Genomic DNA, 14,601 nt, shown 5'->3' with positions numbered 1-14,601 from the left:
TCATGGATTTGATGAACTGAGTATTTCAGCCTTACTTTGATAAGTTTGTGGTGGTATTTATTGATGACATTCTGATGTACTCGAGAACAAAGATAGAGTATGATGCTCATCTTCGTACTGTGGTCAAGATACTTAAGGAAAAAAAGTTATATGTTAAGTTGTCAAAGTGTGAGTTTTGACTGTTAAAAGTTATTTTTCTTTGGCACATGGTCACGACATAAGGTATAAGGGTTGATCCTAATAAAGTTTAGGCGATAGTGGAGTGAAAACCCCCAAAGAATATTCTAGAGGTTCTTCTTAGGAGTTGCTATATATTATCGAAGGTTTGTGAAGAACTTTTTAATGATTGCTTCTCTGTTGACAAAGCTCTTGAGAAAGGATGTTTCATTTATTTGAACAGAGAAGTGTTAAGAGGGTTTTGAAGTTCTAAAGAAGATTTTAACGGAAGCACCAGTGTTGGTACAACCGAAATATGGTAAAGAGTATGTGGTATATAGTGATGCATCTCATAATGGTTTAGGTTGTGTACTTATGTAAGAAGGTAAGGTTGTAACTTATGCTTTATGACAACTAAATACACATAAGAGAAATTATCCCACTTATGATCTGGAGTTGGCAGTGGTAGTATTTGCTCTAATGATTTGGCATCACTATTTGTATGGTGAGTGGTGCTACATCTACACGGATCATAAGTGTTTGAAATACATGTTGACTCAAAAAGAGCTAAACTTGAGATAGAGAAGATGGATAGAACTCCAAAAGGACTATGACTTGATCATTGATTATCATCCAGGAATGGAAAATGTCGTAACGGATGCACTTAGTAGGAAAACTTTTTTCGTTTTGCGAGATATAGATATGAGACTATTTTTGAAAGAAAATGATGCACTATTGGTTGAATTAAGGATAAAGTCGATGCTTCTATATCGCATAAAAAAGCTATAAAAGAAAGATGGGAAATAATTGGAAAAGATTGTACAAGTTGAAAAAAAAGGGCGAGACTAAAGACTTTAAAGTCAAGTCTGATGGATGTTTGTATTATCGAGGAAGAATATGCATTCTGCATGATGATGAATTGAAGAAATACATTCTTTCTGAGACACATCATAGTCCATTGACTATGCATCCAGGCGAGAACAAGATGTTTCTGGATGTAAATAGTCCCTATGGATTTTGTTACAGGGCTACCTTTGATATCAAATAAGAAGGATTCCATTTGGGTGATAGTTGACTGGTTAACTAAGTTGAAACATTTCATTCCAATTAAAATGAACTATTCATTGGATAAATATGCAGAGTTGTATAAAAGGGAGATAGTTCGATTGCATGGAGTGCCAGTATCAATAATATCCAACAGAGATCCAAGGTTCACGTCAAGATTTTGGAATTCTTTGTATAAAGCTTTGGGTACTCTATTGAATTTCAGTACAACCTTTCATCAACAGACGGATAGTTAGTCAGAGCAGACTATCCAGATATTAGAAGATATGTTGAGGGCATTTGTGATTGAGTTTGAGGGATCGTGGTAAAAGTATATGCCTTTAGCAGAATTTGCCTACAACAATAGTTATCAATTGAGCATCAATATGGATCCATACAAAACTTTATATATGAGAAAATGATGAACAATATTAAATTAGTTTGAGTTAAAAGATCGAAATCTTGTTGGCCCCGATTTATTGAAAGAAGTTGAGGATAATTCAAGATAATCTCAAGATGGCATCTGATCGGTGAAAGTCCTATGCAGACTTGAAGCGAAAAGAGATTGAATTTCAAGAAGGCGATAAAGTTTTTCTTAAAGTATCGCCTTGGAAAAAGATATTATGTTTTGGGGCCAATGGAAAATTAAGCCCAGATTCATTGGACCTTATGAGATCTTAAAGAGAGTTGGACCGGTGGCCTGCCAGTTAGTATTACCTCCAGAATTGGACAAAGTTCACAATGTTGTTCATGTATTGATGCTTAAAAAGTATCGATCAGATCCTTCACATGTCATTGCATCGAAGAAAATTGAGATCCGACCTTATTTGACTTATGAAGAAGAACCAATACATATTTTGGCTCAAGAAATCAAAGAATTACGTAGCAAGACGATTCCTTTAGTTAAAGTTCTTTGGATAAATCATAAAGTCGAAGAAGCCACTTGGGAAAGTGAGGAGGACATGAGGAAGCAGTATCCACACCTTTTCACATCATGTACGTCTTAAAATTCGAGGAAGAATTTTTTTTAAGGGGAAGGTTTGTAATATCCCAAAATTTGGATAATAACCAAAATGTAAATTTTGAAAGTTAAGTAGCCAAAGTATAAACTTTAGAAAAGTCTAGGGACTAAAATGGTAATTTTAAATGTTGCAATCCATTTCTGTAAATAAATAGTTTACCTCAAGAATGATGTTTCTGTGAGAATCAGATTTTTCATACGGATTTTGTATTAAAAGCTATAAAGCGATAAAGTTTGAGAAAAAATTCAGTAAATCGGATCAAATAAAAATTTCAGGAAAAATTAAAGGATGATAAAGTAGGATTAAAAATATTATTTCCACATTTTAAAATGTTGGAAAATAATATAAACCTTTGAATTTGAGGATTTAATTCCATGTTAAATCTGGATCATTGGATTAAAGTGGCAAGATTGTAATTTTTGGGAAATTTCAAGGGAAAATCGGTAAAGTGTGAATTTGTTTGTTCATCTTTGACTTTTGGAAGATGATAAGGTTGAGGTATCTTGGTTTGATGGTAAATTTTAAGTTTCATTAAGGATAAATTGGTCTTTTCCCAATTAAATGAATTTAATATTCATTAAAGTTTATATTAAAGGTAAATTACTATGAAATTTATCTAAAATTTCTTGTCATCTTATTCATCTCTTTATCCAATTTCGTTAACCCCTCCAAAGGTGAGAAAAAAATTGTTTTCCATTTTCAGCAATTTCCTTTGGATTTCGTGTTATGCCGTGAAATAAAAAATTATTCTACGCAAGAAACACAATCTTTTTGTACCATTTATACTAACTAATCTAGCTTGATTTCAATGATCCCAAATCATAGGGTTTGTGTTCACATTAGGGTTCATGAAATTGATGATGAATCTTGATGTTTTTGAGGTTGTAGATTTATTTTCAAGCTTGTTTGATGATTAAAACATGTTCAATATTTCTATAAAGGCTTCTATGATTTTCAGTCAAATGGTGGAGCTGTAGAACTTTATGTTTTGATGAAATTTGATTAGGGTTTTTATTTAGAGATATTTTAAGGTTGGATGGAAGTGGGTTTCATACTTGAATCGAATCAAAATCGAGCAAAATCATGGAAACCTTAGTTATAGACCTTTAGAACATTCGACCAAAGCTTGTTTGGATGAGAAATATTATGGAAAATTATATAAGGCCTGGAAACGATGTAGGAAGTATTCTAAAATCCTTATAAAAGTTTTGGGGCCATTTGGTAATTGTCAAAAAGTTGGGGGACCAAATCAACAAATTTGGAAAAATAGTTGGTTGATGTGTAATTGTTCTATAATTGATGTACTAAGCTGGATATTGTTGTTTGGGAATTAAAATGAGGGTTAAGATGTGAAACTTTACTATAATGGAAGTTTGGAAAGTTTGGTGATTTAAATGCAATATTTGAATAGTTTGGGATGTTTAATTGTAAATGTGCCTTTGTAAAAGTACTTGGTCTATAATAATTTCAATGTTGGAATTTTTGTATTTAAAATTTAAGTGATAAAATGGCGAAGGACCATTTTGTATAATTTGGAAAAGTTGGTGCTAATATTAAAAGAATTAATAAGTGTTGAAGTATTTTGGTAGAGAATAAGTTTGAAGTATAATTATGGATTTTGTTTTGGAAATGTATTTATGTTAGTACAATACTAACATGTGTATCGATTTCAATTTTTGATTTTTGTACAGATCGTGATTGATTTGTGATCGAAACAAATCGAGTATAAAAGGGATTAAGTTGGGAGCATAGTGAGGAAAATCTTTTGAAAATTATAAAGTGTTAAGATGAGTGCAATGCATACAGGACATTATACATGGATGTTTTATACATCATCAGGAAGACTTGCGATGAGTCTACCTTGTTTATATCAGCATGAAATTATGTCATTTTTCATAACATCGACATGACCTTGATATGTCAAAGTGTGAAATCATAATGCATTGATCATGGACAAATATGATATTTTTCCATGTTATTTCAGGTATGAACTACCTTAATGTTATTTACATGAATATACGATACCATGGTTGAAATAAATGATACTATATGTCCAAGTCAGTCGTTGAATGACAGGGTATAGTTTGCATGCCATAGAGTCTAGCAGCTGCAGGTTTATATCAACACTATAGTGTGTAGGGGCAGTACGTGCATATGGTGGGCACGACCTTATGTGTATGATGGTGGCACGACCTTATGTGTATTAGCACTTCGGTGCATATATTACTCGAATACCTAGGGTCTTCATAGGTTTACGTTTGGGCTGTAGTTACTACTAGTAAAAATAATTATACATATCATTTTGTTTATGGTAAAATATTGAACATGCAGGTAAGGTGATCTTATGGCATTGGAAAAAATGACATTAAATTTCATGTATAAGTTTTATTGCATTGTTTATTACATTTATTGCCTCACTAAGTATATACTTAGTGTGTGATGATTTTCATGCGTAGGTAAGAAGCAAGAGTAGCAGTAAGGAATATAGAGCAATACCAAGCATCGAGAAGTATATTACAATATCAGTAAGACATCCTTTGAAGTAATTTTGACGTAGTTAGTGGCATGTACTTATCAATGTCCTAATTGTTATGTTAAACTATTTGGAACTAGTTTGTAATGGCTAAAGTAAACCGTTTTGCTCTATTTCAATATGGATAGCATAAATCAATATTATTATTATAAATAGATGTATTTTATATTAATAAATGTTTTAAATATTATGTGATAGTTTTATGTGATTTAATATTTTTATATTATCAGTTATAATTTGAAGAAAATGAATTTTAAATTACTTTTGAGTTGGTACATGTTTTAAGTAATTAATGTTACATCTATAACCTGTATTGACATAAGTATACGGGTTGTAGGTGTTACATTAAGGAAGTCACATGTAATACCCCAAATTTTGGCTAGTGACTAAAACTTAAATTTTGAAAGTTTAGTGGCAAAGTATAAACTTTGTAAAATTTTAATGTACCAAAAATGTAATTTTCAAAAGTTATATATTTTGGCTTGTAATTAAATAGTTTGTTAAGAAATTGACATTTTCATGGGAATCAGAATTTTGCTTCAGGATTTGTATTAAAATCTATAAAGTAATAAAGTCCGATTAGAATTAGGATAATCGAATCGAACCGAAATTTCACAAAATTTTGAAGGATGATGGAAAAAGGTTATAAATATTATTTAACACGGATCGGTGGAATTATGGTTGATTTTCCATGTTAAAGCAAAATTGGGAAATTTAGTGACTAAATTGCAATTTTCAAAAATTGCCAAGGATAAAGGTGGAAAGTCAGTTTCTGTAGGTTTATCTTTGACTTTTGAATATTAGATTGGAAGATATTATAGTGGCATGGTGAAAATTATCAAGAATTTTAAAAGATAAAGTTAGAATTTCTTATTAAATGAATTTTAAATTCATTTAAATTAGATTAAGACATGTGTATTAGATATAATTGTCTATAAAAAATAAAGAAAATTTCTCTCTTCTTCAAGCTTTGGACATGATTTCCATTGCTAGGTAAGGGAAGCTTTTAATTTGCTTTTTAGGGTTCCATGATTGATTTTTGGATTAAACTATTAGATAGAGAATTAATCTACTTGCAAATCTTTATTAATTTGTATAAATGTTTAATGGAAAAACATGCTTGGATGATGTTATTCATGATTAGGGTTCATGAAGAACATATTGGATTTTGAAGATTTAAAGCTTGATTTGTATTTTATGGACGTTATAGATTAATTTCCAATCCTTTGTGACGATCAAAATCATGTAGAAAAACATATATATGATTTGTCCATATCTAAGTTTATTAAAGAATGATTGAATTTGAATTTAATTTGATGTTAGGATGATTGGAATTGCATGAATTTGATCATTGGAGTTTGAATTCATGGTTGAAATTGAATAGAATTCCTGCCCTAATTGTTTAAGTAGGTACAACCATGGGGAAATTATTAAGGGAAAATGTTACAAAAAAAAATTCCTATGGTCTATAATTGATGTTATATTAATTATATATGCTTTGGAGATTGAATTTGATCAATTTGGAACCTTGAGATAGTAAAATGACTATTTTGCAAGTTTTGAGAATTATGAAAATGGATGTGTAATTATTCAATTATGGGTGTTCATTGTTGGAATTTTATGTTTAAATACTGAATTTGAAGTTAAACTATTGTTTTGGAGCAAATTGTAAAATTTGGGAATATTGGTGGCTAATTCGAATGATGCTAGAAGTGTGGGGATTTAATTACAAGTTTGCAAATGTGAAGATACTAGATTGAGTATATTACTACAATGATTGAAATTTTAGTATTGGATTTTAACTAAATAAAATGGTGAAGGACCATTTTGAGTTAATTGGAAAAGTTGGTATTCATGGATTAAGTTGTAAGGTTTGTGAAATTGAGTGAGTTGGTGATGAATATGAGTATTTATGGAATTGAAGTGTTATTTTGGAAATGTTAAAGTTGTTTATGGATTAGTCAAGTGATATTTATATCGATTAAGTATTGATTATATTTTATGGAATTTTTATTACTGGGTTTAGATTATGTTAGTGTAATACCCCAAAATTTTGGTTAGTGACCAAAATGTAAAATTTGAAAGTTTAGGTACCTAAGTAGTAATTTTCCCAAAAATAATATTTATTCAATAAATGATATTTTACTCTTGAGAGTGAGATTTTATTGAAATCAAATTGTTGATCTGGAATTGACATTAAAAAATAGAAAGTTTTAAGTTAGGTAAAAATTCGGTAAATTGGATCGAATAGAAATTTTGGGAAAATTTGAAGGTTATTAAATTAAGCTAAGAAATATTATTTCCACGTTTTAAAATGATGGAAATAAAATGGATCATTGGATTTGAGAATTAATTTCCATGTTCAATTTGGACTCTTGGATGTAAAATGGCAAGATTGAAATTTTGGAAAGATTGCATGGGCAAAGTTATAAAGGGTGAATTATTTTGTTCATCTTTGACTTTGGAAAGATGATAAGGGTTATGTGGCTTGATATGAATGTAATTATAAGGATTCATTAATGGAAAATTAGTCATTTCTCAATTAAAATTAACTAAATTTTAAATTCATTTAAGCTTAAATAAAGGATAAATTAACATGAAATTAACTAAAATTTCATGAGACTAAGCCATTTTTCAGCTCCATTTCATGCTCCCCATGACCTAGAGAGAAATTTTATTTTTCATTTTAGATCAATTTCCTTTGGATTTTGGATTAAGTCATAAATAGAAATTACTCTATTCGAAAAACGCTATCATTTGGTATAATTATTGCATGCTAATCTTTACTCGGTTCAAAGATCCCAAATTCTAGGGTTTATGGAATTGATTATTAATTTTGAGGTTTTGAGGTCGTAGAATCGTTTCCATGCTTGTATGATGATCAAAAGTTCCTAGAAATGCTTTCATCATATTTCGGCCTAAACCCTAATTTAGGGAAGTTTTTGTTTTGATGAAATTTGATTATAGGTTTTATTGTAGAGCTTTTAAAATGTTTAATCGAGGTTGACTTCATGCTCGAGTCGAATTGAAATTGAATAAAAATATGAAAACTCTAGTCTTGGATTTTTGAAGCATTTGGCCTTAGGGTTTTAAATTAGGAAAAATTGTGGAAAATTTCGCAAGGCATAGAAATGATATATGGAAGGTTCTAAAAACTTTAGAAAAATTATTTGGGCCAATTTGTAATTTTTGTGAAAGTTGGGGGAGCTATTTGGCATTTATGGAAAAGTTATGGGTTGATGTGTAAATGTGTAATAGTTGATGTACTATGCTGGAAATTAATGTTTGAGTGTTGAAATTGATGTTAGTAGGTGAAATTGGATTATTTTGGAAAGTTGGTAAAAGTTCAGGTTCAAATCACAAAAATGGAAAAGTTGGGAGCTTAAGCGAAAACGTTATGTAAAATTTGGATAAAATGGAATTTTAATGATCAATTTGGAAGTGTTAAGGTCAAAATTTATGTTGTGACATGGAATTAATCGAATGAGCATCAGAAGATTTTTAGGAATTTATTTTCTAATGTATGCCTATGTTAGCAAGATTCTACAATGTGGTTTGAATTTGTATATGTTTTGTAATGATGCTCATTTAGATTGTGTACTTGAAATCAAGATTAAACATTATTAAATCTAAGGAGAAGTTTAAGGATAAAATGTGAATCTCTAAGAAAGGTTTGCAAGCTAAGGACACCATGTGAGTGCAAATTTAATTTGTACTTGTGTTATCGAACAAACATTAGCTTGAAATGAGCCAGTGAAGGAGTTACTATTGTAAGGAGAAACTTTTAAAGTGTTATGTGATTTTTGATGCATGCATATATTTGTATTTTGTGAGCTAATAGAATTAATGACAAGATGAAATTGCAAATTGGTGAAGTCTGCGTAGAAATTTAGTTCTAGACAGTAAGTTTATAAAATCACCCTAAATTCTAAAAAATGATTAGAGGATGGTTTTTTACCTATGGATTATTTTATCTGTCTATTTTTTTTGACAACAAACTTCAACTGATTTAGAGGTATATACAAAAATAAATGAATTTTTAACCGAATCTAGGTCAGAAAAATGGGCAGCAGATTCTGCTCAAAACAGATTCGGTCAGTCCAATTTGAAAATTCACCGTAAATTATACTGATTGAACTAGAAGAAGTTCCTTATATGGATATATTATTATTTGAATCTATTTTCATTGGTATAAACAGAACAATTTTTAAAGGTGTGTATTAATACAAAATAATATTTCTATAAAAGTAAGGCAAATTGCAAGGATATGAAATTATGACAAATTTTGGGATTTAACCAAATTAGAAGAAAATGATCAAGTTAAAGCTTAGTGAGGATTATATTTTGATTTGTATATAATGTTAAAATGAGTGAAATGCATGCATAACATTATACATAGATGTTTTATACATCCTCATATAGCACTTGCGATGAGTCTACCTTATTTATGTTGGCATGATATTTATGTCATTCATTATATATTTGACAAATTCTAAATATGTGAAAGGTTGAATAGAAAATGAAATGATCATTGATTGTTACATATGATGTTTACCATGAACATATATGATATTTATTGTAACACCCCAAATTACGGGTTAGTAGTTTCGGGTTTACCTGAGAGGTAAGTGGACCATGTGAAATTATAAATTAAGTTGTTGGGCTTAATTGGGTTAGCTTTGGAGCTCTATTAGTCATAAAAAAAGGGATTTTTGAATTTAAGATAAAATGCAAAGGACCAAAAATGCAATCAGACCATTGAAGATTTTGGAAGCCGGTTTTAGGATTTTTATTGGTGTTTTGGACATGGGTTCTCTTCTTATCTTGTCTTCTTAGATTCTTCTTATTCATTTCTCTTCTCATTCACTCCTCCAATTCTCCATAGCTTCAAGAGTTGGTAAGGACATCTTTCTCTACTCCTTTTGACTTCTAATATATTTCAAACTTATCATATAACCCTTGGTATGCTAAGGATCTTGTATTCCTTTTTAGTTTCTAAAGGAGGACATCTTTCTCTACTCCTTTTGTAGTAGTAAATTAGAATTGCTTTAATATGGTTAGTATTAATTACGCCAAATAGTATAAAGGAATAGTATTTTATAATATTATGTTTAGAAAGTCAACTGATTGATTTTAAATTATGTAGTGTGTTGAAAACATTTTGATGTTTTGATATAAAAAATTAAGTATAAATGAATTTTAAGATTTTATATTCGATTTGAAAATAATATTCAATCAAATTATTCGAATATCAAAAATATTACTCCAAGTTTTCAAATGTCAATTTTTATCCTTACTTAAGTGTAAAATTATGTTTGAGTCTTAAAATATTTTTGAAACAATTTTTACAAACTATTTCGAGCCTTAATCGAGCCAAAAATTATTTTTACAAAGGGATGTACCGATACACTCTTTAGTGTATCGATGCACACCCAACATCAAATATGTTTTGTGTACCAATGCACACCCAACATCAAAGCTATTTTGTGTACCGATGCACAGCCATGCATTGATACACTCCTTCCTCTTTTAAAATTATCGAATCTAAATAGTGTACCGATACACCTGGTGTGTACCGATACCCTCGGTCATATAATGGTCGAAATATTTAGATTTTACACACAGTGTGTCGATAAACAATGAGAGTGTATCGATACACTCACGCTACCAACAGATTTTTTAAATGATAATTACACAATAACGGCTCTATTGACTTCTCCAATAATCTCCAACGTTTAGAAGTGATTCAAGGAGTATTTAAACAAGCTGTGGAGTCATTGATCAACAACAATTGTGAGAGAAAAAAAGAGAAAGCCTTAAACATCATGTTTGAGCAATTCAAGCCAATTTTCATTCAATATTCATTTTTTCTTTCAAGAACACTACTTGTACTTAAGTGTATTCATTCTTGAGTGTTCTTTCTTTTTTCTAGAATTATGTAAACATCTAGCCTTGTGAGGTTTTTCTGTAAGTTTGTAAATTTGTGTATTTCTCTTTGGGAGAGAGTGTTCTCAAGAATTTGGGGTATAATTCTTGAAGGAGTTATAAGGTTACCCTTTGTCCTCAAAAGAAAGAACAAATTAGTGAATTTGTTGGAAAATCCTTAGTGTGGATAGCTAAGGTAGTGTATTTTGTTGATCGATTAACTCAACAATCGGTATCAGAGCTCCACTCATTTGAAGGTTTAACCACCTCTTGAGTCGATACAGGAAGAGATATCAATATTCAAGTCATCAACGGCCTCCACTTCAAACTTCGACTTCAATCTTAATTCAATGCCTGTCAACAAGCCTCCTTTCTTCAATGGAGATAATTATGCTTATTGGAAGAATATAATGAGGTACTTCATTCAAGCAAGTGACATGGGAGCATGGAATATCATAGAAGACGGATACATCATACCTTCCACTCATTCAATATTATAGAGTGAATGAGAGACAAGAATGTTCTAGCTCAACTCAAAGGCTATCCATATTATTTGTTGTGCTCTTGAACCAGATGAATACGGGAGAGTTTCATCTTGTACAATGCCAAAAAGATATGGGATAAACTACAAGTCACATATGAAGGCACAGACGAGGTAAAGGAATCTAAAATTAGTCTTCTAACTCAAAGCTATGAAAATTTCAGGATGAAACCGGATGAAGATATCAAAGCTATGACAGATAGATTTTCTGTGATTGTCAATGGTCTCAAATCATCCAAATGAAAAGCTTGTGAGGAAGTTAGTTTACTCTCTTCCAAAAGCTTGGTAATCAAAGAAGACGGCGATTAACGAGGCTAAAAATTTAAAATCTTTAACCCTCGATGAGCTTATTGGTTCTCTCCTCATGCATGAAATGATGCTTCAAGATGAGAAAGACCTCGAGAAAAAGAACGAAACAAAGAAGGAGACAAAGAAGGAGAAAAACGTTGGAGTTGCTCTCAAATCTACAAAAGATGAGAGTGATTCAGATAAAGATGACGTTGACGTTGACGAGGAAATGGCATTATTTGCCAAAAGGTTCATAAAATCAATGAAGCCCAATAGAGCAAGAAAATTCAAACATAATGAAGTCTTTAAGAATGAACCAAAAGAGAAGGACCCTATCATTTTCTACGAATGCAAAAAACCCGGGCATGTCAAATACGATTGCCCACAATTAAAGAAAAAAGGTCAATCCAAAAAGAAGCATAAGGCACACGTGGCTACATGGAGCGATGATGAAGCTTCCGATGAAGAGGAACAAGAAGTAGCAAACTTGTGCTTGATGGCTTTCGGGGAGGATTCTCAGGTAACCTCTAGCTCATTTAATTTCGAAGATTATTCTTTTGATGAGTTGTTAGAGGAATATACTGGGTTGGCTTCGGATTAAGAGAATGTATTTTTAAAATATAAAAATAATATTTCAAAATTGAAAACGAAAATAATCTCATATCCAAGACCAACTTTGATCTTGAGAGTAAGATTAAAAATTTGCAAATCAAACTAGATGAGTTTGAAATGAAAAATACTGATTTGCATAACTTACTTTCAAGAGTTAATAACAATCATCAAAAAGAAATTTATGATCTTAAAACTTCTTTTGATAAAGTTGGAACAAAACGTTTTGAAAATGACGAAAGTTCAAAATTCAATTTTTTTAGAAAGAGTTTTAAAAACTACAATCATAGAGGTCCCCAAAGAACTTCAAATGGTATTAGCCATAATTTTTCAGCACCTAGAACCCCTTAACAAAATGGAGTTGTTGAGAGGAAAAATCTAACTTTAGAAGAAATGGTTAGAACCATGCTTTGTGAAAACAATTTGCCAAAATATTTTTGGGTGGAATATCGCTTGTTATGTTATAAATCGAGTAATGATTAGGCCAATTTTAAAGCAAACTCCATATGAAATTTTCAAAAATTAAAAGCCTAACATTAGTTATTTCCATCCTTTTGGATGTATGTGTTTTGTTTTAAACAACGGTAAAGATAATCTTGGAAAATTTGATGTTAAAAGTGATGAAGGAATTTTTCTAGGTTATTCCATAAATTCTAAAGCTTATCGGGTATTTAATGAAAGAATTTTAGTGGTAGAAGAGTTTATACGTGTTGGTTTCGATGATAATCCCCTTTCGAGGAAGGATTCTTTTGTTGATGACGATGTAGGTATTGTAATAGCAAATGACGTTAGTCATGACGTTGGAGAACCATCATCAAATGAAGAAACAAAAGATGAGAAATGTCATGATGTTCTCGAGAATCCAACCATTAAAGAAAGGGAAGTCTCTTACCCAAAAGAATACAATTATGTTAAGGATGGTGAGATAATAAGTGATTCATCCAAAGGGGTAACAACTCGATCTTCTCTTAGAAATATATGTAATTATGTTGCATTTATCTCATGCATAGAGCCTAAGAATATTAAAGAAGCATTAAATGATGAACATTGGATTATGGCTATGCAAGAAGAGGTAAATCAATTTGAGAAAAGTAAAGTATGAACATTAGTTGAAACGCCTAGTAATAAATCTACCGTAGGTACTAGATGGGTATTTAGGAATAAGGTTGATGAAAGTGGTAATATAGTGAGGAACAAGGCTAGACTTGTTTCTCAAGGCTATACTCAAGAAGAAGGAATAAACTATGATGAAACATACGCTTCTATAGTTGGGATGGAAGCAATTAGAATGTTATTAGCATTTGCATGTTTCAATGAATTTAAATTATATCAAATGGATGTTAAAAGTACATTTTTAAATGGTTTTATAAAAGAAGAAGTGTATGTCGAACAACCTCCTCGTTTTGAAGATTCAAAATTTCCAGATCATGTTCTTAAATTGACAAAAGCTTTATATGGTTTAAAACAAGCTCCTAGAGCTTGGCATGAAAAATTGTCAAATTTTTTAATTGAAAAAGGTTTTTTTCAAAAGGGAAGGTTGACAGTATATTGTTTTTAAAGCGAAAATGTAAAGATATATTAGTATTTCAAATTTATGTTGATGATATAATATTTGGTTCTACTAATGATGCTCTTCTCCAAGAATTTTCTAAGCTAATACAGAGTGAATTTGAAATGAGCATGATGAGGGAGCTCTCATTTTTCTTGGGACTCCAAATTAGGCAAAGAAAAGATGGCATATTCATCAATCAAGCAAAATACATCAAGGATATGCTCAAAAAGTTTGGATTGGAAGATGGAAAACCCCAAGCCACTTCAATGAGTTCATCTACAAAGCTTGACAAATATGAAGGAGGTAAATGTGTGGATGTTAAATTGTATAGGTCAATGATTGGCTCTTTACTTTATCTAACCACAAGTAGACCGGATATTATGTTTAGTGTTTGCTTATGTACTAGATTTCAATATTTTCCTAAAGAATCACATCTAAAAGCCATTAAGAGAATCTTTAGATACCTTAAGGACACTCCTAGTTTAGGTCTTTGGTATACTAGAGACTCTAGCTTTAGCTTGCATGCCTTCTCTGATGCGGATTATGGAGAATGCAAAATAGATAGGAAAATTACCTCTGGTAATTGTCAATTCCTAGGAAATATGTTGATTTCATGGTTTTCAAAGAAACAAAATTGTGTTGCATTGTCTACCACTGAAGCATATTACATTTCATCTAGTAGTTGTTGTGCACAAGTTTTTTGGATGAAACAACAACTTTTAGATTATGGAATTGAAGTTAGCACCATACCTATCAAGTGTGACAATACTAGTGTTATTTGCCTCACTAAAAATCTCATCCAACACTCTAGAACTAAGCATATTGAAATTAGACATCATTTCATTAGAGATCATGTCACAAAAGGAGATATAGTTCTAGAATATGTTGATACTTTACATCAATTAGCGGATATTTTTAGAAAACCTTTAGG

The sequence above is a fragment of the Hibiscus syriacus genome, unplaced genomic scaffold (assembly GCF_006381635.1).
Source record: "Hibiscus syriacus cultivar Baekdansim isolate YM2019G1 unplaced genomic scaffold, ASM638163v2 tig00111458_pilon, whole genome shotgun sequence".
NCBI classification, from domain to species: domain Eukaryota; kingdom Viridiplantae; phylum Streptophyta; class Magnoliopsida; order Malvales; family Malvaceae; genus Hibiscus; species Hibiscus syriacus.
This window is presented reverse-complemented; position numbering follows the sequence as displayed.